Raw genomic sequence first — 22,666 nt, 5'->3', positions numbered from 1 at the left:
GTGTGTGTGTGTGTGTGTGTGTGCTGTGTTTAATAAATACATGCTTGTTGTGTATGCTGCAATTAGCAAAGACTTGGCTATAACATTTACTTTTTTCAACTACCATTTATTAACAATGATTAGACAGGTAAAAAAAAAAGACATAAAAGATATGTTCATTCAATATTAAATGCCTCATCTCTTGTTATGACGATTGCTCATCTAAACCATTTGTTGTAGTTGAAAAGTTAAAGGGAACTGATCGTATTAAACACGGTCAAAGTTTCACATAATGAGTTTAGAAATAAGCAGCCTGTCTGATGTGAGAGGGGATCTCTTCAGTTTAGTCATCTCCAGCAGACAGCTCTAGGTGTAACCACAAGCTCCACCCACCTGCTGTTCAAATCTTCTCTTTATGAGGGGCAGCCATTCAGAAGGAAGCTACCTTAAAGGACGAAACAGCTTTTTTCAGACAACAGATGAAGATAAGATTAATAAGGACAATAATGAACTGTGAATTATGAAGTTGAAAATTAGATCAGTACCATTTTAAAGTTAAAAACTAACCCACTTTTTGAAGTTAAAAATCAATTTCCCTTTGACAGGTTAAAAACTAAAAAGTACAAGGTATCAGGTATTACCTGTTCTACACCAGACACTGTGTTAAATCTGTAAAATGTTGCCTGCTCACGACTACACTGTAGCGAGGTTTTATACTGCCTGGGTCTTCATATCTGTCTTTTAAAGTTTCTGTATTTTGTAATGCACACAGGCATTCTCAGCACACCACTACGTCAGCATGTAAGTATAAACTGACCACTTTAGTGCAGCAGCAATTGTAAAACAAAATATGTGCATGATTCCAGCTTTGTTTTCTCTCTGTCTTTGTCTTGATCTCTTATTCCTTTTCCCAGCATTGCTATGCAGCTCACGCGCACACACATGCACACACGCACATCAGTTCCATCAACATACCTGCTGGGCTCAGATTACAAAGTCTTCTCCATGGTAAGGGGAAATGCCCCTCAGGAAAGCTTTATAGGAGGCAGTATTGCTGGCTGTCTCTCCAAACCTTTTCACTCCAGTATATGGGTTATAATGAGCAGCAGAGAGGGCAGCGACAGTTAATAAAAAATGTGAAGCACATGGGAATGGGCATTTTGCTCTGTTCCCATTTCATACTGGTGTCTTGAAACACGTGGGAACTGACATGTTCATACACATTTCTGGTTTCTGGTTTGTATACCTTTCTCTGGCAATTCTGAACACGCTATTAAATTAATTTCTGTTTTCTCTCTTCAAGGTCTGTTGCTTTGTTTTTTAATCTCTTAAGTAGTCATCTGACGAGTCGTGGCTTCTCCTTTCTAGTCTAGAAAATGTTTCCATATCACTGACAAATAATTGCGGGTGCTGTTGCACTGTCTACAAACTGTATTTACTGTCAACAGATGACTTTGTCAGCACGGTTTCTCGCTATGAGAATGGCGCCTAAAGAGTAGCATATAGGTGTAAAATGTGTGTGTGTGTGTGTGCACATTTGAAGAAAGGTGATTAGAGATAAAGAGCCAGAGAGGGAGGAGAGGTATGTAACCCTTGTGGCTTTGACCTGCTTTCATCATACCCACCACACACCATCAATCACTATCTGCTAACCAGCAGTCTGATAGCTAAACAGTGTTTCTCCTCTGATGAAAGGTGCAAAGCAAAAAAGGGGAGGAGGGAGAGCAGCAATGACACTGAGAATATGAAGAGGAAATATGTGTTGTTACTGTGCATAGGCTGATGTTTTCTATCATTGTAAATAGTTTTCTTTAAGAGTGTGGTTATGATAAGATATTAGGTTATCTAAATTGCTTTGGAACAAAGATGAGGTGCAAATATTCCAGAGTGCAGGAGCGCAGCGGTGCAGTGTTACTAAAACTGCCTCTGGGATAAAAACTCGACAAAATAACCAATCACAGTTTGTGGGTTTAGAAATAAACACGTGTGCCTGTAATTTGGCCACCAGAGTCAATCAGCGATCTACTTCCAGATAAACAAGATGAGAGAAGGATTTGGTGATGTGTGACTGGCCAGGCAGATCCAGAAGGTTTTTTGATTTACAACATGATGTTTGCATGCAAAACCCTGCAAACTGATCATTTCATGATCAAAAAAATCCAGGATGTCTTGATGCATGCTCAATCATCCATGTAAGGAAATCTCAAAAAGTAGATTCTGTTTACAGGATATATGATTCTCTAGTGGATAGTTTGGTAATTCATAATCGTGCCATGTCTGGTTCACGCTCACAAAGTAATGCTTATTAGCGAGGAGAATGGGTGTATTTATGGATAAACTGAGATGCTCAAAGACAACCAATCTTTTTACCACTGATTCTCGCTGCCCTGGCAGTGATCTCCAGACTGACTAACTGCACCACCAGTTTTCTTTGCATGACTCCAGACGACATGGCCAGGCAGAACGGGGAAGCACAAGCTCATCAGCGGGGAGGAGGAGATCTGTGCAGCCCCCCTGTGTAGAGCTTCACTGCTTGAGGTTTAATACCTGTTGAGTGGGCAGAGATTTAGTGAGCTCGAGCAACACAATCCCAGCTTAATGTTGTACAGGTGCATCGCTCCTCTTAGGTTAAACTTGCCTCATGTCAGCTGGCAGCTTTAACTGGAAGTGCTTCAGATGGTTTGAGTCTGCAGAGGCATCAGTATGCATCAGAGGTGCTGATGATAGCGCAGTACAAAAGAGAAGTGCAGAATCAGTTGATGCTCTTCTAATTTTGTGGAAATTAACAGGTAATATTTGACATTAGATCAACAATAGGATTGTATACAAAGACCAAAGATAGGTGTATTGTTATCAAACACACACAGTGAAGATCAGCACATCTGAACCATCAAATTAACCACTGAACATGTGACTTCAGTTAACACACGGAGAAGGGATTTTATTGTTAATGACTGCAGTTTGCAAAACAAAAAATGTACATAAAACACACATTTCTACAGCAGCAGTCCACTGATCCCGGACACTGTCCCTATTAAGATCTGTGAACCTTTTTTTATTTGACATGATTAAAAAAAAGACATCCATCTATCCATCTATCCGCTTACCCAGTTCAGCATGTCAGGATCCTTTGATGCTGTCTCATCTGTCAAAAGGTGTGGTACACCCCTGACAAGTCAACAGTCTGTTCCAAAATTACACTACAATAAAAAATAAATAAATAACATTGTTTTCAATTGGGGGATGGAAAAATAACTGTTTCTGCATAATCACAAAACCACAAAAGATGTGCCATTATTGGTTAATCCAGCTTTAAATCTAAAGCTAAAGGCAAAAGTCAGTGGTGTCAAAATCATTTTAGAACATGAGCTAACAAACAAACAAAAGTGTAAATAATCTTAACTATACATTTAGTCCTTGAGATGCTTGATTTCTCAGAGTTTCAAAATTTAAGAAGTGCTGCTGTCGTGAATCAAAGAAACCCGACAGCCTCACACTGTGAGAGAAGTAAAGAAATGAAAGGCTTTATGTTGTAACAGAAATTATCTGTGAATTCGAAGAAAATGTCTCATTCTTTTCTTTGAAAAAGAAAAAAGAGAAAATTCCATAGTTAATAGTGAATAGCGAGGGAATTTATGTTGTTAAACTGAATACCAAGAATAAAATATCAGTTAATAGTGAATAACATAGATTCAATGAAAATACAGCTGACCATTCAAAATTTATACCCTTCACCTTGGAAATTTGTCCACATTTTCCAAAGTCTTCCAATTAGCCAAACTGGATCTTTGGCAGGCTGTATGTTTACATTAATATGTACATTACTTTAACTTGAAATAGAAGTGTGCTGCTGTTTTCAACAAGCAGCACCTGAAAATCCCAAAAAAGTGTTTTTGCTGGGTACTATTTTCTCTTGTGGATTAATACAGACTTGGTGTTCTGATGATTTAAAGCGCTCATGCTAGACAGAGTAAAGATAAACGTAATCTTCAGTTTGTATGTTCATTGTAATGAAGGAACCCAGTCAAGCCTTATCTGAGTTAACTTCTGGTCTTTTCATTGGATTTATTGACTATAACAAAAATATTACCTGACTTATCAGCTAATATTAAATCTTCTGCACTTCTTTTTATTCACACAAAATACGTTTAAACTGTAATGTGCCAAAATCTACTACTACTTAAAGCATAATAAACCTCTGAGAACTAATAAACACCTTATCATCATACCGCCTAATGTTTTATTCTTTCTGAATATAAACAATATATTATTTTATGTATAAACAGAGAAACCCTTACTCCTGTACTGTATATACTAAACAAATCCAGCTATTTTCTCGCAAAGTCTAAATATTTCAAGGACCCATGACCATGACCCAAATTAGTCGCCATAGGCTTGGCCTTATGTTTTATGAAAATAACTTTTCCAACTTCTCCATAATTTATAACTCTCTAAAGGCTCTTTTGGACTTACCTGTGTGCCAGCTTAGCTCTGCTGTGGAGCAGATGTGGAAAAATACGGCTTCTTCTGCAGCGCTGTGTAAGGTAATGGAAACATGGTGATAACTGCCAGCATCATTACAGCAAACAAGCCCAAAAGGTCGTCTGTTTGGGCCCGGAGCTCCAACCCGTGGACTGTGGAAGAGAAATGCTGTTGGTGGCTACATCTGTTTAAGAGAAGACACGTGAGTGTTACAAAGTCAGGCAGCTTATTGATTTTGGTCTTGGCATCAATTTAATAGAAGTTTTTTTGTTTTTTTTTTGGGGGGGGGGGGGGGGGGGGGGTTGTGTTTGATGGGCCTCTGAGCTTTGAGCTTCTTACCTTGGGAAAAACACTAATTGTGTCCACTATGACTGCGATGAAACAAAAGACTTTAGAGCAAGCCGTGACTCTTTCTCTTACTTGACCTCTCTCTTGTCTGTGACCTGAACTATCATTGCCCTCTGCCTTTTAGTTTAGTTTCTTAACTTGTGTTTACACCAATGTCCTGGACTCTAATGAAAGGCAGGCTTCAGGTCCACACTGGTTTTCTTCAGTCAATACAAGGAAAGTTGACCTGAGGCCATTCAAGCGCTTTAAACGCCTCAACCCCCCTGACAATTTGTCTTTTTGAGAAATTCCTTTCTATTTTGTGTCCAGGTTTTGTGTCAGATGTTACATTTAAATATCACTTAATCACTTCTGGATTCACAGCAGAAATAAATCACAAATTCTCTTTGAGAGTTCAAGTGGTCAAAAATGTTCATAATAAAAATCCATGTATTTTAAAATGATCTTAAATTTAAGCAAATTTTTGGCATTGATGATTTCAACTCCTTCGTAAAGAAGCCCAGTTTTTTTCAGCCGTGTTTTCCAATTACAGCATCATTTGTGGCTTTTTTGAGTGAATTCTTTCTCTGTCATCCTCACAAGTTAAATTGTAATGGTAAGCAAAGAGAGGCTTGACTGAAGGTTTTTCAGGGGACAGTGAACGGCACAGCCTACTTATGAAAAGCTTTGCTGAAACTAGACCAGTTGTTACTGTCAGAGAAACCAGCAGTGGCTGCGCCGTCAGAAGATGAAGACATCGAGCTTTGTTCAATAACATAAAGCATCCACCTCTACGCAGAACATCATTTACTAAATCAAGAAGGGAAGACTCCAATCAGCAAAAGTCATGTCAACAGAAGGCTGAATTACTAAACCACTTATTGGGAGGGGAAAAGACCAAAGGTTTGTGCTGGATTAAATTTATAGTGGATGATCCCGAATCAAATCAATTCTGAGCAAGGAGAAGCAGCACTCTTCAGAGACATGCTCCACCTTCTGGGTGGCATCTTTTGTTATGCTGTAGGAGGGTAAAGACTACAGACATCCTTAAAGCAAACTACTTAAGATCCAAGACTAAGGATTTCTGTCTTTTATGAACTTCCCTTCACAGTTACCAGACCTCAGTCACACTGAACATTTACAGAAGCACGTGAAGGGTGAAAAGGTCAAACATGTATGAGATAACCAGAAGCTATTTAGGAGGTCATGCTGAAAAAACATGGATTATTGAGTCTGAACTAACTTTTGGTAGCCATGCACCTTGCTGCTCTAACTGCTCTGGTTAATAATGAAATATTCTGAAAATCAATTTTTAGCTTTAGCGTTTAACTGAAATCAAGCTGATGTCACTGTTTGTAATAACAAATGAGATCAGGGGTGGCTTTGCTTTTTTAATCTTGTTTGTGTAATTACTAATTAGCGAGTAGCTAATAGTTTTCTGCTGCTCAGAGGCCAAATCTGAGTTAATTGGGATAATTTATAATAGAAATGTGAATTTGCAACTCAGCTAATAATTACCTAATCATTCATTAATAGCGTATTCTAATTTGTTTTCCTCTGGTACCTTATTTATCTTCCACAGAGTCCTTGATTTCATGTTATTTAGGAAGTCCCTATCCACAGTTCAACACTCATCAGTTTTTAGTGTTTCTTTTTATACTGTAAACACAACATATGATGATGGATGGATTATTCAACATAGAAGAACCCATGTTTCCCACTAAGGAAAGCTAACTGGCAGCCAGCTGTAGATTCTTCACATTTATAATGCAAACACAACAGCAGTATCAGTTTTCTGTAAGACTGTGTATTTGCCGTGATGTTGAGCTCTTCCCAGGAAAAAGAAAGTCAACAACAAGAGTGATATTTGTCTTTATGAATTATCTACTGCGACGTACGGGTTTTACAAAGTGCTAATCAAATTGTGGGGCATCCATTGTATACCAAGATCAAACGTGAATGTAATTTCCATTTCTCTTTCATAATTGATTTTAAAGCACTCGGAGATATGAAATATCGGATAGGGGTTGTTTTAAAACTGTGCTAAAAAAAATGAGAAGCTAGAAAATGTAATGTAATTTAGCAGTGAATTCACACAGAGATAAAGGCTTTCTGGATGAGCAGCACAGTCAATGAAATGAATTTCTCAATTCAGGATTTATAATCATTCTGTGCTTTTACTTAATGCACTGATAATGTTCCAGTAATCATTATTCATACTCAGTGCCAAGCGAATGACACGCAAGAAATGTATTCCAAGCTACAACAATTGCATTTTACCCTTAAGACGAGACAAATGTGTAATAATGAGGAAGCACTAAGCGTCACCGCATCTTTTTTTTCCCCTTTTTCGTGCAAATGTGTCGCAGGTTGCGTTTTTTTAAGCCTCGGGGTGGGTGGCAACATGCTGGGGTTCACAGAAGTCGCTGTGTGTGTTCTAGCGGACATGATGTATAACAGGTGGGGAGATGTCCCCAGCTGTCCCTGTAGACACCAGTCTACCCTCCCTCCCTCATGTCCCTCAAAGCCCCTAAAAACCTGGCCTAAGGGTGCATATACATTTATGTATATGTGTGTGCAGCAGCCGCTGAGCCTAAGCTTCCTGCAGCCAAGTGTCGCCACCTCTCTACCCGGCTCCCCACAGTCCCTCCCAATGCTCTTCACTAATACTCTGCAGGTAACGGCAGATTTTGGACACATGTGGATTTGGCCATGTGTCCATTTAACAACAAATTGGCACGCTTCATACAGTTCAACCTTCACGCTGATTATTAACGTCTGGCTGAAATTTAGAATATATTTCTCACATTGAACTCCAGCTTCAAAGGGTGGATTAAAAGCACAAAAATCAAAGGAGAAATTATGAAACTATGGGAACACTGTTAGATTTGACTCCTCTAATGCACTTTTCTTTTTAATGATGTCATACAGTAGTATGAGATCTAATTTATAATTTGAATTTCTCTCCGATTCAGATCTAATTGGAATAAGATTCAAATAGATGCAGGCAATGGAAAACATGGAAGTCATATCAATTTAGATGGGCTATGCTATCATCTCCATCCTCAGACACCCTCAGTGGTAACTTTAGATCAAGCCTCAACCAAACAATCATCTGTCCGTTATTCATGTCTCTAAACAAATACTTGTGTGTATTTATCATGAAATGTTCTCATAGCAAATTATAATTATTTTAAGAAGAAGATTTATAATAGCATTTTAAGTTCGTTTGCAGGTCATATGGCCACTTTATTAGTTACACATCACGAGTACCTCTTTGGACCCCCTTTTTAAGTTCAGAACTGCTTTAATTCTTCATGCTCAGATCAGAGATTTTGGTCCACATTGACATGATAGCATCACACAGTTGCTGCACATTTGTTGGCTGCAGGTCCATGATGTAAATCACCCGTTCCACTCCATCCCAAAGGTGCTCTGCTGGATTTAGATCTGGTAGTTGTGGAGGTCATTTGAGTACAGTGAAGTCATTATGTTCAAGACGCCATTTGGATATGCTGTACGTTACAGTAGACTGTGAGACTTTAAAGTAAAAAAAACTGCTGTTGGTACACACAGCTTCATCAGAAAGGATCCACACAGTGTTAGATAGCAAATACACTGTGTTAGAGAAATCATTGGCCTCTTTGTTGTGTTAAGACAAGGGCATCTTCAGCCATTTTAAATGTAGAAAAGGGCCAGTGCAAATCAAAGAAGAGAAAAATACTAAATATGCTAACAAAACCAAGAAGCGCATGAGGGATAAGGTGAAGCTAGAGGATTAGTAATGTTTAATGGTTTTATTTCTCTCCCTGTGTTTACACATAATCCTCTTTACTCTGACATTATTATAATTTGATACTATTATATTTCCAGCATTACAGTTCAGTTTGAAAGATAGGGTCTCATGACAGGCTTTTCTTTCCTTTCATCTTAATATTAGATTTTCTGCATTTATGTCCTTTCAGTGTTGCACCATCAGGCTCCAATTACATGAAACATATGCAACGGTTTCGGCTACAAGTCAGTTTTATTTATTTTTTCTTAAAACCTCATCTAAAATATCCCATCAACAAGGTTCCTCCAAGCCTAATTTCATTTGTGACTTGCCAGGAGAATAATGTGTTTTCTTACCTTAAGGGCACCGTGATGTCTGACAAGCTCCTGACTGACAGCTTAACCAGATAATTATATCCCAAATAGGAACATACTGACAGATTAGTAAAGGGGTTACTCCTTCATGGCAATACAATACTCCCGCAGGTAATCCTAAACTTGGAATGTTGCGAAGACAAAAAAAACCAGGAAAACTTCCTGCTGAACCTCGGCTGACTATCAAAACATGTGACCGTGATTTAGAGGTGACCCGCAACAGGATGTGCAATAGCCACACAATAGACCAGGGCACAAAAATAACAAGCAACCCTACGAAAGGACAGGAAGAGTGGAGACGTTCATCCACCACCTGTATTACAGCCATCTCTCTTATGTCATTAAAATCCCATTTTTAATTTTCAAGAAGACCCACGTGTGTGTGTGTGTGTGTGTGTGTGTGTGTGTGTGTGTGTGTGTGTGTGTTGGATGTGTGAAAAGCATTTACACAAACATTTTTCATACTTATTTGCAAAAGATAAGAAGCTAGTTTCTCCAAGAATGCACACGAGCGGATCAGGAACACTTCCCAAAAATGTGAGAGGAACAAAATGAGAAAAGCTCCAGGGTGTGTAAAAGGTTACTGCGTGACCAGGAAGAGAGAAGCTGCTGAGTACAAAGCAAAAACAAGAACGATAAATCTACTACAAAGAGGTTTAAACATATGTAAGAACAACAAAAAAGTTATTATGTCATGATATCCTAATGATACATGATGACAATATTTGTAATGTTGACAATATCATCTGTTAAGGTGATGTTTAAAGTTATCATGTCACATTTTCTAACGGCTTTCAGTCTGAAATTATCATGTTGAATTTTCAAATATCAAACAACTGAAGCAGGGGTATTGTAAACTGGTTATTAATCATCCAAACAAAATATAGTTCCCATATATACATAATACATAACACAGATTTAAATATGTAGAAAAAAACAACTTTAAGTGCTCTGTAATCTGACACAAAATGCTCGACCTATCTGGCTGCAATCTGTTAAACTCAGGAATGTAATTATGTCTGTCGAGACCAAAATAGTTACGCTGGAAGAGATAATGAAATTGATCACCAGTGTTTCCTGTCGGACACAGTCCTGCATTACAGCCTGTAATCTATCCCATAATGTCCACCGGAGATCACATGGATTCTGTTATTTACACTAATCGAGGTATTTTAGTGCAGAGCCAAAGCTCTTTATGTTGTGCATGTTTTTATTTTGTAGACTTTGCATAAACTGTTATTTATTCACTTATCTCTGCATGCCAGTCTTGCAGTAATATACAGTAGCTAATGTACTCTTTCCAGTGTTAAGTAACTCATTCAGGTAAAAAGAAGTTATCATCTAAGAATGAATGGTCCATTATACAGCCACAAAAAAGAGGATCGAGCATCACTGAGAATTTTTACCTACTTTTCTTTTTTGTCTTGTCTGAAACTGTTTGTTAAAATATATTATATTTTATTACTTTTACTAGGCTCCATTGTCATGATCTGGGTGACCTGGGTATGACCTGGGTATCTGCCCATGGGCAGGGCCGCCACAGCCTCACTGTCCTGGAGCTGATTGAGGCAGTCAGGCTGGGCAGATTTAAGCCCTACGCTGACGTTCCTTCTCCGCCAGTTTATCAAATACTCTATGTTGGTAACCGGTTCTCATGTCTCATGTTCTTTCTCTCAGGTGCTTTGCTTACCTTGTTATTGTAACCAGTATGTAACAAAATATATAAACAATGGGCAAATCAGAAGATTTCAGGAACGACAGGAGCCCAGAGGATGGGTAACCACAATGAAAACACAACTGCAAATGATGAAGCAATAGTTCAACTGTATTTGAAATTTGTGCACTGTATTGCCTTTACAATAACAACCAAAATTGTGTGTGCGCGCACAGATACCCAAAATAAAAAAGAAAAGAATGTTAGACCCGGGTCTTTTAAAGTGTCAATAGGATCCAGATCAGGCCTGTTTGGTGATCTGGTGAGTTATTGGTGTGAGTTCAGTCCACGATCGATGTATGGTTTGCACTGTTTTGTCCTACCACAGTTCAGGCAACCAGACTTCAAGATTCAATTCCAAATGGGCTGTGGCTCGCCATCCATTGCAATGGAAAATTATTCCTCTTCTGCGGATTTCCACAAAGTCTGTAATCCAATGTTCTCCGAGGAGTCTCGGCTCCTTTCTCCAACTCAAAAAACCTGACCTAAGAGTGAGGTCAGAATTACTTCAAATGAACACGGTTCACACTTAACACTTCTGTTTAAAGTATAAATCATGAACAAAATGTGTTTCAATTTCTAATGTTGTACAACTAATCAAATTCTAAACGTTTTCATTACATGGCAATGTAGCTATCACCAATCATTAAAGCAATTCACACTGCTCATTAAAAGCAGCAAACTCAATATACTCTGCTCACGGTCAAGTAACAACAGTGATGAATAAAAGTAACACAATAAAACATTTCAATACAACAGATAGACATACTGTTTTTTCCTTAACCTAACAACAGCTAATAAGTTCTCAACTAACGCTTAACAACGGGAGTGAGCGTTTAGCACACTCGCTAGCTACTTGCATAGTACCGTCACCATTAGCGTTTGTTTTTTGAAGCGAACAACATTAACATTTCAGGATGCCGATCAGCGGCTATAACAGTTTCGTTACTCACCAGTGCAAAGCACTTCGTATTCATAAAACTAGCTTCGGCTATCCAAATCTGGCGGCTAATCAAGCAGACACCAACAGCTTCGCTGTTTCAACAGCTACCACGTTTTCCCCACAGGTACTGCTATGGCGCGTGTGGTCTAAGCAGCCTTAGCAGCGCAACCAAACATGAAAAACAAGGCGGGACAAACAATCCCATTGGTTGGACTGCATTTGTATCCAGGTCAAAAAATAACCTTTGAGAAACAAAATAAATAAATAAATAACACAAATAATGCAATTCCATACAAAATAATTTGGATTTTTTCTTTAGAGTCTCTCTCCAATCATGAGTGCTTTTAACTGAACAAAATAAAACACCTTTAATAATAATTACAATAAACAGTCTCTAATTCCATCTGTTTGCCACTGGGCTACACTCTCCCCTCCTAAATTCATGCAAGTCCCTTTGCATGGGAGATGGCTGTGACCTCACCACTTGAGAGAGTGGCTCCTGGTAAGTTCCAACCTCCTTACTCTCTTGCAAAGCATCAGTAAAAGCTAAGCTCAAGCCTTGGAATAAGGATTGCACAATAGATATCAGTGGATTACCCAACTGGGTGTACTGCAGTCTTTCTGGCGGACCTCTATTCCTCACTGAACGTCGAAGAGTGTCCGTTTTATCACCTTCCACGCTCTGTTGTGAATCTTCTTTGTTAAAGGCCTCAGGCTCACTGTCAGAGTCTTCTCTGCTTAGAAGAACATCTCCCTGAAAGGTGGATGTGTCTGCTAAGTCACTTCCAGGTACATCAGCAGCTGAGCGTTTTTCACTCACGGCATCCAAGGCAGTATCCTCCAAAATGATTTCTGCATTTCCATGAGACAAGTCTTCTCTGACTACCGTATCATTAACAGCTAAGCAGTCTTCAGTTAAATTTATCTGTGCTGCCTCACCATCATCGGTGTCAGGGGATGATTTTGGAATCTCGTACAATGTGGTGAATCGAATGGTTTCTCTGGGACGCCTCTCACGAAACCAAACGGTATCCTCCTCTGTCTCAGAAGGTTCAGTCTCATCATACTGTTTAGCTGATTGCCGTGTTACAGGCTTGCGTGTGGAGTTTGTCATAACAGGCTTCTCCTTAGTGGGTGTGACAAAACCACAAGGGAGTAGGAGATCTCGATGGACAGTTCGCCAAGGAGCGTCTCTGTTCTCAGGTTTTATTGTGTAAACTGGGAGATCTCCCGCCTGCTTTACCACCACATAAACATCTGACTCCCACTTATCAGCAAGCTTATGTTTCCCTCTTAGGCGTACAGCACGCACTAAAACTCCTCCTTCCAATTTAGAAGCGGTTACACGCAAGTCAAATCTGGTCTTATTCTTGTCAGCAATTTTTGCTGCGTTTTGTGCCGCGATCCTGTAACTCTCTTCCAGACGTGACTTCAAACTTTGCACATATTGCGAATGTGACTTGTAGCCGTCGTCTCTGAGGGGAAGACCAAAAGCCAGGTCAATGGGCAATCTGGGTTTACGGCCATACATTAATTCATAAGGTGAGTACCCTGTAACGTCGTTCTTTGTACAATTGTACGCATGAACCAATGGTTTCACAAAGCTATGCCACTGTGATTTGTCCTTGTTTTCCAATGTGCCAAGCATGCTCAACAGCGTCCTATTAAAACGCTCTACAGGGTTTCCCCTAGGATGGTAGGGCGTAGTACGAATCTTGTGAACACCCAGGATGTTGCATAGTTCTTTGATGATGTGTGACTCAAAGTCAGGCCCTTGGTCACTATGCAAACGTTCAGGAATGCCGTAATGGACAATGAAATTATCCCACAGGCACTTGGCAACTGTTTGAGCTTTCTGATTGTGAGTTGGGACGGCAATGGCATACTTAGTAAAGTGGTCTGTAAGTACGAGGACGTCCTTAATATTGCTCCTATCAGGCTCAATGGACAAAAAGTCCATACAAACAAGCTCAAGAGGTCTGGTGGACTTTATGGTGACCAAAGGAGCAGCTTTTTCAGGAAGGGATTTTCTCAGAACACAGCGATCACAGGTTTTAACCTTTTTCTCAACATCTGCAGCCATCCTTGGCCAGTAAAACCTTGTTCTCACCAGGTCGAGAGTGCGTTCAATCCCTAAGTGGCCCATATCATCATGGAGGCTATGGAGGACTGTGTCTCGAAACTGCTCTGGAAGAACAAGTTGCCAGGTTACACAACCTCCATCTTGTCGTGTTCGGTACAGTATTTGATTGTGTAGCTCAAGGCGACTGAATTCCCTGATTAGTAAGGGAATATCGGGCAGTTGCTTTCTAACGGTGGGTGGAACCTTGTCCCCAGTCTCGAGTTGAGCTATAATTTCCCTCAAACACGGGTCAGCTCGTTGTTCTGCCCTTAGCTGCTCTACTGGCATATGGGGAATAACTGGTAACCCACCACACTGATCTTCATTCACAAACTCATCTGGTATAGCAGATACAGACATGGCCAAAGAGTCTACCAGGGTGAAAGCACAATCCATCTCTTTGTTTTCACTTGGGCTACAGCCAATGAGGTGCCTCTCACAGATAGCTGGGACCACGTCTGGGCCAAGAGTGACTCCTTGACCAGACAGATGTGTTTCAGTGAACCGCTGTATACGTTCCTGCTCTTTTTGTGAAACGGTGTCATTGAGCAGTTCTCCATGTGGTCGTCTTGAAAGACCGTCTGCATCAGAATTTAACTTTCCAGCTCTGTACTGAAGCTGGAAGTTAAACGTGGAGAGTGCTGCTAGCCAACGATAGCTCATTGCATCCAACTTGGCTGTAGACAGAACATATGTTAAGGGATTGCTGTCAGTTACAACCATGAATTGGCTACCATAGAGGTAATCAGAAAATTTTTCTGTAACTGCCCACTTTAGAGCTAAAACCTCTAGTTTGTGGGAAGGGTAGCGAGACTCACTCTTGGACAAACCTCGGCTAGCATATGCTATTACTCTCATCTGCCCCTCCTGCTCCTGATACAAAGCAGCACCCAACCCCATAGTGCTGGCATCCGTATGGAGAGTGTAGGGCAACTTGGGGTCAGCAAAACCCAAGATCGGAGCAGTAGTTAGCTTTTCAATGATCGCTCGGAAAGCTTGTTCACACTCTGGAGTCCATCGCTCACCAAAGGGTTTTTTCAGATCATGATACTGAGGAGTGTTAGCTTTGGGCTTGGTACCTTTGCGAAGGGGTGGGTAACCTGAGGTCAGATTGGTGAGGGGCTTCACTAGGTTAGAATAGCTTTTAATGAAGCGTCTGTAATACCCTGCAAAACCAAGAAAAGACCTCAGTTCTTTCAGATCAGTAGGCACTGGCCAAGTTTGCAGAGCCTTCACTTTTTCAGGGTCAGTCTCCACCCCATTACGAGACACAACATGTCCCAAGTACCTCACTGATGTCTGAAAAAATTTACATTTCTCAGGGGATAATTTCAACCCGTACTCTTTCAGACGGTTGAGAACTTTGATCAGTCGGGTCTCATGTTCTTCCAGCGTTTTAGAGAAAACAATGATGTCATCAAGGAAGACAAGAACCTCCTTCAGGTTCATATCCCCCATGCATTTCTCCATGAGACGCTGAAATGTGCTTGGAGCGTTCGTAATGCCCTGCGGCATACGGTTAAACTCCCAAAATCCAATGGGACAAACGAAAGCTGTCTTCGGTTTGTCAGCCTCTTCAACCTCAATCTGGTAGTAACCAGATTTTAAGTCGAGGACAGAAAACCACTGGGAACCAGTCAGCGTGGAGAAAGTCTCCTCCAAGTTTGGGAGTGCATAAGCATCCTTCACTGTTTGCAGATTGAGCTTCCTGTAATCAACACAGAGACGCACATCCCCATTCTTCTTCCTCACCACCACTATGGGAGAAGAGAAGGGTGATGTGGACTCCCTGATCACACCTGCCTGTTGAAGTTCTAGCAAGTGCTTTCGGACAGCTTCCAGATCATTTGGGTGTATGGGGCGTGCCCTGTGCTTAAATGGAGTCTCATCAGATAGCTTGATTTGGTGTTTTACCTGATTAGTTCTCCCAAAGTCAATGTCATTTTGCGCGAAGACCTCCGGCATATTGGCAAGTTTTTGTGTTACTCTCTCTCTCCACTCAGCACTTATGGGTGAGTCCTCGAAGTTGAAGTTGAGGCCTAGCTTCTGCTTGGTGCTAGAATCTGGTGTCACCACACAATGCTCATGTGAGAGAACACGATGAAATGCACTGATTTCCCCAATCACACACTTCTGGGGAATAACAACATCATGATCCAGCTCATTAGTCATTACGACTGGCACTTTATATGGCGCTTTCTGGGGCAAGTCAATGAGGCAAGGTTTAACTAACACCCCACCTGGCAGTGCTGACAAAGAGGGATGTTCTAAGAGGACAGATTTCTCAGTGGTATGACTGTTTACATCAATGAACCCCTCTAACACTACGGTTTGTCCTGCTGGAACTAGCTGGGGGTCTTTTCCGAGCGAGGTGACCAGACCAAGGCGGTTATCCTTGCACTGCCTGTGTCGCAGCCCCAAAATCTTTAGCACTGCTTTGTAACCATATTGTGATGGTTCATACTCTTCAGGACAGGTATCACGATGGAGTTCGTAAAGTAGATCTAGTGTGTTAGTACCTATCAAAACTAGTGGCTGGGGGACTGTACGAACATCTGGAACCACCAATGCTAGTGTGGGGACTTCAACCTCAGCACCTAAAAACTCTTTGGGGAATACAACATTAATCTCAATGTAGCCTAGATAAGGCACAGATTGGCCATTGGCTCCTTCAACCTCCAAAAGCTCAAAGAGAGGCCGGATCTCATGTTGTGACAGGTTCTGATTGTAAAACGACTGGGGAACAGTGGTGACTTGAGAGCCTGTATCCATTAAGCAGCTAACACAATTGCCCTCTATTTGAACCTGTGCTGTAGTTTTCGCCCCTATTAAACCTTTGGGTAATTTGAAATTACCACGCTCAGCATTCAATGTTAACATGGCACCCTTCTTAGTGGTCACTTTAGGCTTCTTATCAGCGGGACGTGTTTGACCCGTTGCAGTCCCCATCTGTCCCACGACAGGGACTGAATTCAGTTTAACGAAGGTGTGTTTCGGTGTTGGCTTTCCCATAACTGCTGACGGATTCTCAGTTCCTTTCTTTTAGCAGCTACCAGGGCAGGATTTGGATCTGACTCACAGGTGGCCACAATATGACCATCCTCCCCACAACGGAAACAGTACCACGGTTTTGGCTTTACAGTTAAAGCGCTGTGTGGAGGGGGCCCTGGTTCAGTCTTTGCATGGTCAGGTTTTTTAGTTTCATCTTTCTGCATGTGTTCTTTCTTAGAAGCAGTGGGTTTTCTTTGTTTCATGAGTGCTGTCAATTGACTCTTCAAGTCAGCAACTTGCTTCTTTAACTTACTTAGGTCACTTGATTCAGATTCAGCTTGTGTTTCGCTTGTTTCCTGAACACTCTGTCTATGGGAGACAACCTTAGGTTTGGTAGTACCAAGGTGCCGTTTCATTCTACTAGTTTTTGTTTCTTGCCTATTTTCTGCAGTACGCAGCAGCAACAAAAGCTCAGCGAGTGATGGGGGTTGTCGATCCTTAAGTTCTAGCTGCAAGACAGCAAGCAAGTCATGATTCCAACAACCCCTGTAAAATTGTTTCAGGAGGTGTTTGTCGACCTCTTGTGGCTGTACACCTCCCCTGCGTACAGTACGGTTCAATGCCACCTGCAGGCGATGCAGGTAAGCTGAGGGTTTTTCTCCAGGATCTTGCAACGTGTTCATGAACCTCACCAACAATTCCTCCCCATCCTCAACTGTGCCAAAGGCAGATTCCAATAATTGCAGGTAGGTAGATGGTGGCGCTTCAGGTCCAAGATGTCGAACTACATCTGAAGCAGGAATGAGGAGGCTCTCGAGAATTTTATGAGTCTTCTCCAAGTCAGAAACAGAAGTGTCCTCCATCATTAAATCAACATGAGAGCGCCAAGTATCATAATCAGCTTCATTATATGGCCGGGGAATCTTCCCAGAAAAAGCTCTCAGTCTCAAGGTGGAATGGGTACGTGACATCTTATCATCACTCTTTACAATGTGTTCAACCACAATTCTCTGTACGTCTGGTGGGTTAAGCTCACCAGGATTTAGAGTCAGGGATCTCTTGGTTCCAGAGCTTAAAGTCGGTGTGCGATATTCATCATCAGCGTGGCCAAGCTTAGGACAGACTGAAATACCAGCTGATTCAATAAAAGTAGCAGGGGTCTGGCTGGGCCTGTCAGTATGATCAACTTCCTCTATTTCAACCTCAGTACTGAGTGCAACACTTTCTTCGGCGACACCCACAGACTTTTCAATTTTTGTCATCACCTCTCTCAGTACCTCTTCAAAATCTTTCCCACTTAGCTTGGCTATTCCTCGCAGTTCACTTAGGTAAGTATCTGTGACACTCCCCCCAACTCTCTGGGAATAAACATCTGTCAAAGCATGTACAGAAAATACTACATCAGGATTGGCAGCTGAGGGGTGGACATAGGGCAACAAGGGTCCTAATGTTTGCACTGCTACTCCTGAGTTATACTCCACTATCTGATCCTTGTTGAATTCAGATACTTGATCATCAATGGTGAGGACCCTACTAATAGAGCCGTACTGCTTTAAGAACTCAAAAATCTCTTCATCCTTTTCTGATCCTGTTACCCCACGCACTATGACAGCATTTGGGACCTTAATACCTAATTTTTCAACAAAATCCATCTTTTGGTGCGACAGACGGTCTTACCAAAAGCTCAATCACACAAAATATGCTTCACTATCGTCACCCATTAATTCAAGGCTCCTGGCTGGTTCGCCACTTTTACACTGTAACCAGTATGTAACAAAATATATAAACAATGGGCAAATCAGAAGATTTCAGGTTCCCATATATACATAATACATAACACAGATTTAAATATGTAGAAAAAAACAACTTTAAGTGCTCTGTAATCTGACACAAAATGCTCGACCTATCTGGCTGCAATCTGTTAAACTCAGGAATGTAATTATGTCTGTCGAGACCAAAATAGTTACGCTGGAAGAGATAATGAAATTGATCACCAGTGTTTCCTGTCGGACACAGTCCTGCATTACAGCCTGTAATCTATCCCATAATGTCCACCGGAGATCACATGGATTCTGTTATTTACACTAATCGAGGTATTTTAGTGCAGAGCCAAAGCTCTTTATGTTGTGCATGTTTTTATTTTGTAGACTTTGCATAAACTGTTATTTATTCACTTATCTCTGCATGCCAGTCTTGCAGTAATATACAGTAGCTAATGTACTCTTTCCAGTGTTAAGTAACTCATTCAGGTAAAAAGAAGTTATCATCTAAGAATGAATGGTCCATTATACAGCCACAAAAAAGAGGATCGAGCATCACTGAGAATTTTTACCTACTTTTCTTTTTTGTCTTGTCTGAAACTGTTTGTTAAAATATATTATATTTTATTACTTTTACTAGGCTCCATTGTCATGATCTGGGTGACCTGGGTATGACCTGGGTATCTGCCCATGGGCAGGGCCGCCACAGCCTCACTGTCCTGGAGCTGATTGAGGCAGTCAGGCTGGGCAGATTTAAGCCCTACGCTGACGTTCCTTCTCCGCCAGTTTATCAAATACTCTATGTTGGTAACCGGTTCTCATGTCTCATGTTCTTTCTCTCAGGTGCTTTGCTTACCTTGTTATTGTAACCAGTATGTAACAAAATATATAAACAATGGGCAAATCAGAAGATTTCAGGAACGACAGGAGCCCAGAGGATGGGTAACCACAATGAAAACACAACTGCAAATGATGAAGCAATAGTTCAACTGTATTTGAAATTTGTGCACTGTATTGCCTTTACAATAACAACCAAAATTGTGTGTGCGCGCACAGATACCCAAAATAAAAAAGAAAAGAATGTTAGACCCGGGTCTTTTAAAGTGTCAATAGGATCCAGATCAGGCCTGTTTGGTGATCTGGTGAGTTATTGGTGTGAGTTCAGTCCACGATCGATGTATGGTTTGCACTGTTTTGTCCTACCACAGTTCAGGCAACCAGACTTCAAGATTCAATTCCAAATGGGCTGTGGCTCGCCATCCATTGCAATGGAAAATTATTCCTCTTCTGCGGATTTCCACAAAGTCTGTAATCCAATGTTCTCCGAGGAGTCTCGGCTCCTTTCTCCAACTCAAAAAACCTGACCTAAGAGTGAGGTCAGAATTACTTCAAATGAACACGGTTCACACTTAACACTTCTGTTTAAAGTATAAATCATGAACAAAATGTGTTTCAATTTCTAATGTTGTACAACTAATCAAATTCTAAACGTTTTCATTACATGGCAATGTAGCTATCACCAATCATTAAAGCAATTCACACTGCTCATTAAAAGCAGCAAACTCAATATACTCTGCTCACGGTCAAGTAACAACAGTGATGAATAAAAGTAACACAATAAAACATTTCAATACAACAGATAGACATACTGTTTTTTCCTTAACCTAACAACAGCTAATAAGTTCTCAACTAACACTTAACAACGGGAGTGAGCGTTTAGCACACTCGCTAGCTACTTGCATAGTACCGTCACCATTAGCGTTTGTTTTTTGAAGCGAACAACATTAACATTTCAGGATGCCGATCAGCGGCTATAACAGTTTCGTTACTCACCAGTGCAAAGCACTTCGTATTCATAAAACTAGCTTCGGCTATCCAAATCTGGCGGCTAATCAAGCAGACACCAACAGCTTCGCTGTTTCAACAGCTACCACGTTTTCCCCACAGGTACTGCTATGGCGCGTGTGGTCTAAGCAGCCTTAGCAGCGCAACCAAACATGAAAAACAAGGCGGGACAAACAATCCCATTGGTTGGACTGCATTTGTATCCAGGTCAAAAAATAACCTTTGAGAAACAAAATAAATAAATAAATAACACAAATAATGCAATTCCATACAAAATAATTTGGATTTTTTCTTTAGAGTCTCTCTCCAATCATGAGTGCTTTTAACTGAACAAAATAAAACACCTTTAATAATAATTACAATAAACAGTCTCTAATTCCATCTGTTTGCCACTGGGCTACATTATCTTGTGCCTTAGTTGCTCCCAGACACTCCACAACTCAAAATATAACTCATCTCTTGGATCCTGGCTTATCTCTGGCATAAATCTCTCTGTGCCTCACCTGCCTGCCCTCCTGCCATTTCCCTTCCTCAGGAACCAGCGGAACTCAGGTCGGCCATCTCACACCATCTAACTCACGCCGCCTCTCCCTCAACGCTTTCTTCAGTCCTCCTGCAAGTACGCTGGAAAAACAGTCATACTCACCTTCTCCAAAGCTCACCGTTGGCTTCCATTCTAATCCCATTCTCCTCTCTCCCCAGTGCGACCATTATGTACCAGTTACGCTCCAGTTGCCTTCCCCGGTCCTGTTTCTCTGTTTTACCCACGCCACGCTCACCAACCCACTGTGTATTTTGTGTGTCTAGTAGCTTAAGTCACTGCCAAGTGTTACTTTGTGATAGTTTAATAAACATTGCTTATTAAATACTATAAATAGGATAATACAAACGAACTACAACAGAAAGTTTAATAACAGCAGTGATCAAACGTTCTTTAGTAATCTAAGACACCCGACACCTCATTTTAAGGTTATTAATAAGTAACCGTGCCATTAAGAAAACATGAGGTTATCGTTTTAACATTAGCTACAACTTGTTCACGCAAAACATGTCAAGATGCCCAACTATCCTGTCTTTAAAGTTTCCAAGCATGAGAGAAAATAAAAGGCCCTGCAGAGAGAGACAAAGGGGTCTCTGACATAAACCATAGGCAGACCTTTCGAGTACATTCAAGGAAGCAATGGACCAAGACTAAACTAAACACTGCACCAAAAAAAGACCATTACTAGAACTGAATGGACATTTTGCAATAGCATTTCCTAAACATACTCTCCTGGATTAGGACTTCATTGGCCATGACTAATACAGTGTTTCAGACACTGATGTGATATGCAGTACAGAAGCTGGGAAAGTGTCAGTTCATTACAGGCCCACCGGGTGTGCTGCATTTTGATGGATTTCCCCAGAACTCTCCACATGATCTCTATGCACATCAGGTAATTGCTGTTAGTCTAAGTGCACTCCCACAAGTCCCCAGACTAAACCCTCATGGACATTGTCCTTTCTCCACTCTGTGCGCTTGTGTGTGTGCATGTGATAAAGGTCCGGGGGAAAAAGGAGGAATGATGGAGATAAAGTGTGTTTGTGTGTGTGCTTGTAGGCCTGTGCATTTTAAAAGCCAAAGTAAGGCTGCCTCTGTGATAATGATGTATGAAACATAAACCCGAGGTGATCTGTTTCAATAAAGCTTCCAGTCTCTCAGCCCCTCTTGCATGCAGATGAACCAATATAAAGGGCCTGCTTGGTTAAACAGGTTACACTCTCATTTCTCTACAATGCAGACCACCACCGACTTGAGGGTTTACAGTTTGTCTGTCATATTGAGGTGATAGCGAGACAAAGAGACAGTAGAGGCTGAGCAGAGAGGAGGAACAAAGGAAATGGAAAAGGAAAAAAAAGGAATAAATCAAGACAGAAAGAACCACAGAGAGACTCCAGGTTTCCAATTAGTGGGAGGTGAAATAGGATGTGGAATATATTGGAAGGACTGTCCGGTGTCACCGAGCGGGGTGGGGAGGTGCGAGTGGGGATGGTGACGGGCAGGGGAGTGGAGGGGGGCGTGAGGTTGGCGGATTAGAAGGAGATGAGACGAGAAGCAGCGCATCGGCCTCTCTTCCCAGACAGCTCATCTCTGCGAGCTGCTGGAGGCTGGCAGAGAGAAAATACACACCGGGGGGTCTGGCTTCAGAAAGCTGCTGCAGCACTTCCACTGAAATATCTGACCAGAGCATTGAGTTCATTTCCTGCTGCCCAGACTTGCTCGTTCTCCTCTTTCTCCTCGTTCATCAATAAAGAAAGCATGCAGCTCTTATATGAATTATTAGACACTTGCAAGACTGTCAGTGTGTATGGCT

The 22,666-nt window shown here is 41.2% G+C and overlaps 4 long non-coding RNA genes across 4 annotated transcripts; 1 reads left to right on the top strand and 3 right to left on the bottom strand.

Annotated features, from left to right (window-relative positions):
• Window positions 1–2,622: 2,622 nt before the first annotated feature.
• Window positions 2,623–6,238, bottom strand: LOC146679009 (uncharacterized). The gene is made up of 4 exons (XR_014911723.1): window positions 4,801–6,238; window positions 4,453–4,645; window positions 3,087–3,179; window positions 2,623–2,696 (listed from the first exon to the last, which is right to left on the bottom strand). It is a non-coding gene; the product is annotated as an uncharacterized LOC146679009 (long non-coding RNA).
• Window positions 6,239–10,741: 4,503 nt separating this feature from the next.
• On the bottom strand, window positions 10,742–11,781 carry LOC146679008 (uncharacterized). The gene is made up of 2 exons (XR_014911720.1): window positions 11,605–11,781; window positions 10,742–11,136 (listed from the first exon to the last, which is right to left on the bottom strand). It is a non-coding gene; the product is annotated as an uncharacterized LOC146679008 (long non-coding RNA).
• Window positions 11,782–11,804: 23 nt separating this feature from the next.
• On the top strand, window positions 11,805–19,588 carry LOC146679007 (uncharacterized). The gene is made up of 2 exons (XR_014911722.1): window positions 11,805–18,519; window positions 19,386–19,588. It is a non-coding gene; the product is annotated as an uncharacterized LOC146679007 (long non-coding RNA).
• Window positions 19,438–20,508, bottom strand: LOC146679006 (uncharacterized). Its single transcript, XR_014911721.1, has 2 exons — window positions 20,301–20,508; window positions 19,438–19,832 (listed from the first exon to the last, which is right to left on the bottom strand). It is a non-coding gene; the product is annotated as an uncharacterized LOC146679006 (long non-coding RNA).
• Between the last annotated feature and the right edge of the window lie 2,158 nt (window positions 20,509–22,666).

The sequence above is a fragment of the Rhamphochromis longiceps genome, linkage group LG1 (assembly GCF_057381845.1).
Source record: "Rhamphochromis longiceps isolate RC_006_pf linkage group LG1, R_longiceps_female_GT1.1, whole genome shotgun sequence".
NCBI classification, from domain to species: domain Eukaryota; kingdom Metazoa; phylum Chordata; class Actinopteri; order Cichliformes; family Cichlidae; genus Rhamphochromis; species Rhamphochromis longiceps.
The sequence above is the reverse complement of the archived record's forward strand: the minus strand, read 5'-3'. Positions and strand labels throughout refer to the sequence as shown.